Raw genomic sequence first — 5,446 nt, 5'->3', positions numbered from 1 at the left:
CTGAGCCCTGTTTGCCACCTATGAGTCTGAATTTAGGTCCTCTGAATATACTGTGTGTAAAAACGACAAAACAACTTTAGCTCTCTGATTGGTTGTAAAGATGGACTCATTATGGATTATATACCAACAACACTAGTAATAAAACCGGTTAGCAAAGTGTCAGTGTATTTCTATTGACGTCAACAAATAGATGCCTGTTTGCTCAGATTCCATGTGAACAGTATCTTGAATGCTACGCTAATGAAAGGCTAGTCCCATTAAACCAGCAGGAGTCCTGTTATTCAGTAGCAGTAATGGGAGCCCCCAACCCCTGAATGATACTTCACATTAAAGAACAGAGCTGACATTTATAAAGAGCTGTTTTAAAGCCAGACTCCCTAGCTCAGCTATCCCATTAGTGCTAATGCATTGTATCAGACAAATGTGCAATCCCTTCGGCTTCTGCCGGGAGTCAGGGTATATAAGGCTGCAGGAGATACATCGGGATGTTGTGTGTCATGTGTTTCTGCATCATCGTGATCAAACAGATGCTTTTCATCCAAACCAGACATTAGAGCTTTTTTAGACTTCAGTTGAGTCAGCGTCTCAACACAGGTTCCTGAACAGAGCTTCCTGGATGTTTATGTGGACATCATGTTAATGATTGAGTATAAATTGTAGTGCATATGCTTTATGGGAAATTAATGGGTATATGGCACATGCAGGACTAGTGTAAATAGGAGCAGTGTCTGAGAAATAGGCTTGGCGCTCAATCGTGGCACTGTGAGCCTCAACACAGCCAATTGTCTGTTTCTTGTCCAGTGAAACTCTTTCTGAGAGGCAGGTCCTGGTTTCTAAGAGCTCCCACTTAACAACCTGTCAGAGATGGACTGAGAAACCAACACAGAAAATACCAAGGGCCCTATTCAATCAAAACCGCTAATCAGATTTGACGGTTTATGTAAAATGCTAATTAGTTAAGAAAATTAACTTAACCGCATATTATGGCTAACTTATAATGGAAAAAAATTCTCCAGATTTTGTATATCACAGAAAATGTTGGAAGCATTTTGATTGAATCGGCACTTACTCAAAAATAGGGTCTGACCATGTTTCACCACCTGTCATCTTATTGAGTTATACTGTCAGGGGGAGACTGGTGATATACCACCTGTCATCTTATTGAGTTATACTGTCAGGGGGAGACTGATGATATACCACCTGTCATCTTATTGAGTTATACTGTCAGGGGGAGACTGATGATATACCACCTGTCATCTTATTGAGTTATACTGTCAGGGGGAGACTGATGATATACCACCTGTCATCTTATTGAGTTATACTGTCAGGGGGAGACTGATGATATACCACCTGTCATCTTATTGAGTTATACTGTCAGGGGGAGACTGATGATATACCACCTGTGACAGAAGTTGAGACCAGTTTACAGTGTGATCTAATATCACTTGTGTGGCAAGCTTCATAGAAATCTGCCAGTGAATCTGGCATTTTAAGCAGGTTATCCAGTTAAGCAGTAGTTATTCTACTGAGCAGTTTGTATTCTCTTTCTCACAATGGAATGTGCTGCCTGAAACAAGTCACACTCCTCTCCAGTGGGTGTTGTCATTATCTTTGTAAACAGCATCTAGTTTATAAGGAAGATCATAAAAGGCAGTGCTCTTACCGGAGCTGTTATGATTCTGTAGTGTCAACTTCCAGAATACTCATCCACTTTATGGAAGTGATTCCTCATACCTAAAGGACTCCCAGAGAGTTCCAAAACCCACTGCTGCTGTCTCGCTTGGCCAAGTGAGACATTTGACACATGGGTATCATATGAATGCCATTGACAGCCATTTTATTGCAGTACTGTTAAGATGAAGCAGAATACAAGTTATGATGGAAAAGTACCCATTATACTGTACATACTGCACATTTCCTGTGTAGGTATTGAAGTGAAGGACTTCTCTGATACAGTTTAATCAGCATTTGCCTTGCAATCTTGCTATTCAATAAGCAAGAGGTAACATGTAGAAATGTGTATAATTGTTAAAACAGGTAAATGGAAAATGGTAAATGTACATTGAGAGTCTTATGCCATGATACGTCCTTTGGGCCTTTGAAACCTTTCACTGCTGGAATATCCTCTTCCCATTTAATCTCTGCCATTACAGCGTCATGGTAACTTTTAACCAATGAGCACTGTTAAGGTTACTGACACGGTTGTCACTCATGCTTTCTACATGACTAAACTGACTAACCCCCTGGTGGGTAACAGAAAAGCTAATTCCATTGAATGATTATGTATAGTTTAAATATCAAATGTAAAGTTTCCCCTGTTATTGTTGTGTTGTTCATTTCAATTGAACCCTGATCAAACATGATCAATTAAATCATGTGATAGCACTTAGGCCACTTCCAGTTAGCCAGTTTCCATGCTATAATGAATCCTCACATTGATAAAGTACATATGTTAGTAATAGCGGAGGGAAGGAGTTAGCATTTATTTGCCAGACCAGAGTACATTTCTAGTGAAAGAAGACATCCGATAAAAGCATGATTCACCTCAACCATTCCCAAATATTTCCAAGAATGTGTTATATTTGTAACACTATTGGGATCAAGTTCTTGGCTCCATCTTTGACTGTACTAGCCTTACTCATATTGTCATTCCGTTGTTGATCACCGTTGCTAGGGACACTATCCACACAATTTGATTTTGACGTCAGCCAGTGGGATCGTGTCATATTAGAACCTAATCTTCAAAGGTGAAGAGGATTTAATTTTCATTATGGGTCACCGAGAGGTCTTTGCTATTAATCTGCATGAGACTTTGTTGCAAATTGATTACCTGTTACTAACTTTTCCCTCAAATGATTTGACATAGTTTCCACTTACAGATAGTTTCTGGAGTAAGTGATCTTCTGTGGTTATGGTGTTTAAATGGATTCCATGGATATGTATCTGCTGGGTTAAATGTTGTCAAGTTAACAGACATGAAGCAGCTAGACAATGTCAAGGGGAATAGATATGAGGTAAGAATATTGAAGGTAGTCTCTCATTCTCGATCCCATTTTGTGCTCTCTGGTATGAGCGGTCTGACCTTCTTTGAATTGCTTTTTAAAGAGCCATTCTGCAAAAAATGTTTACCCATTCCTTAGTTTTTACACAGTGCAGGAGCTGGTAGTACTTTTGATCGGAATCTACAGTGATGGCTTATTATGACCTGCTCAGGTAAATTCAGGAAATGAAGAAGTCAAACTGGCGTAGTGAGATTCACTTAAGTGTGTCCGTAAATGGCCAAGTCAGGATTGGGTACAGTATTTTTTTGCCAATAATTTCAGAATGTGTGTTACTCATCCAGTAAAGAAAACACTACATTTCTGAAATATTCTGGATGACTGGATTTGTGAAATTAGTATCACAGCTATGTTATAAAGCAGGCTGACATAAAAAAGTAGTGGAACTTCTAGACCTATTTTCCATTATTTCATGGCAGACTCTTTCCATTGCATTTTTGGGAAGTAATGGAAAACTCAACCTGACACCAGTGACAGTCAAAAAAACCTAGGACACCTGTGATACTTTCCAGTAGTCTTCATGTCAGCAAGCATATTATCACGACTCAGATAAGACCCAGATGCAGACAGTTCGAATAACAGATGTTTATTATAAACCAGGGGGCAGGCAAACAACAGGTCAAGGCAGGCAGAGGTTGGTAGTCCAGGGCAGAGTCCGTAAGGTACAGAGTGGCAGGCAGGATCAGGGTCAGGGCAGGCAGATGTCAGTAATCCAGGGCAGTGTCAAAAGGTACAGAACCGCAGCAAGCTCAGGGCAGGCAAATTAGCAAAACCGGGAAAACTAGAAAACAGGGGCTCAAGAAAACAGGAGAACGAAAAACATCCTGGTAGTCTTGACGAGACAAGACAATCTGGAAACAGACAAACAGAGAACACCGGTATAAATGCACAGGGGATAATGGGGAAGAGCACAAAGACAGGTGAAACAGATCAGGGTGTGGCCTATTTGTCTCTGCAGCAGTGCGCCCTCAGCTGCATATACTTTACACGAATCATGGGGTGCTCTTTTCATCTTGGCAGACCATTAAAATGTACAGTACTTCTGCCAAGTACTATGTGCACAATGCAGACACAATACCAGAACTGACGGTGGAAGGAACCCTCTTGTACTGTTTCCTTCCATAGCTACTGTCTCTATTAGACCTATACAATTCCTGCTCAGAAAAATATTGTGTTGCATTATTATGAATTATTATGTTGCACCACAATTAATGTAGTAGCATCTTGTAACATAATACTTTTGAATGCTAGATTTTTTTTAATTATCCCTTTATTAAAGGGATAATCCAACCCCAGAAAAAAACATGTTAAATTGGTGAAATCCTATGTTTTATCAGTGGGTAAAATACACATTTTCCCCATGATGTAACTTCTAAGTGGTCCGTCTGTGAAATCAGGAAATCATGTAGGGACGCGTCGTAGATTTCGTCACTGGAGATAGCGGATAACACACTATCTAATTTCATAATACTTTTGAAACAATTACCTGCGCTCCAGATCGCCAAATCATCCAAACGATGGTATGAGCATACTTGTCTAGGACACATCCATTCGTTATATCGTAATGACAAAGTATTGTAACGACCTCGGGCTAGAAGGTCGAGGGTTCGAGACCTGCTCCCTGCCTGTTTCATTACAGTATGTATTTAGATGTGCTCAGTCTAGTGTACCAAATTATTCAATTTAGTTTCTCCTTCAAGTACCATCTTGTAATGCCTTGTAGTGTCTGTGGGAAACATGGGAAAGGGCTGTTGTTGCCATAGCAACGTATTCTGCACTCACTCTGGACAGAGACAAACTGCCAGTTGAACTCGGTGAGATAGTTTGTTTAGGCGATTTTACAGCTAGCTTGCTACTTCACATGCTGATATTGACTTGGGTATTCTCGTGTGTAGCTACGTTTGCTAGCTAGCTAGCCAGCCCAGAGAGAGAGAGAGAGCATTGCATTGTTGGTTTTATAGTTGAGCTCCAACAGATTTCCACAACGATTTTCACATGTTGCTTCCAACCTTGTTATGATGACAAAATGAAACATTTGTTCACCAAAAATATTTTTTTCACATTTTTGTGTTATTTAACACTGTTAATCCTAGGAATTCGTGGTTTGGGGTGGATTATCCCTTTAAATGTACAACCTTTTTTTTGAAGATGAAAAACACAGAAATCCTGAAGGAAATACAACTTTTTGCCTTTTTTGTTTGGTCAACATTTATATTAAATATGTTTGCATCAATGGAATCTTGAGTCATGTTACACATATAGGAGCCTTTTAAAAAGACGTCTAAAGTTTAATTTCCACGTAAACATTTCAGACTTGATTTTCCCCTATGAAAAATCTATCAACCCCTACAAAAATGTCTGTTAATTATAATTCACATTTCCTGTTG

The 5,446-nt window shown here is 39.6% G+C and overlaps 1 long non-coding RNA gene across 1 annotated transcript; it reads right to left on the bottom strand.

The window, feature by feature from the left end:
• Positions 1–3,629: 3,629 nt before the first annotated feature.
• LOC139548959 (uncharacterized) lies at positions 3,630–4,784 on the bottom strand. Its single transcript, XR_011669801.1, has 2 exons — positions 4,546–4,784; positions 3,630–3,910 (listed from the first exon to the last, which is right to left on the bottom strand). It is a non-coding gene; the product is annotated as an uncharacterized lncRNA (long non-coding RNA).
• Between the last annotated feature and the right edge of the window lie 662 nt (positions 4,785–5,446).

Source organism: Salvelinus alpinus, chromosome 22 (assembly GCF_045679555.1).
Source record: "Salvelinus alpinus chromosome 22, SLU_Salpinus.1, whole genome shotgun sequence".
Lineage (NCBI taxonomy): Eukaryota > Metazoa > Chordata > Actinopteri > Salmoniformes > Salmonidae > Salvelinus > Salvelinus alpinus.
The sequence above is the reverse complement of the archived record's forward strand: the minus strand, read 5'-3'. Positions and strand labels throughout refer to the sequence as shown.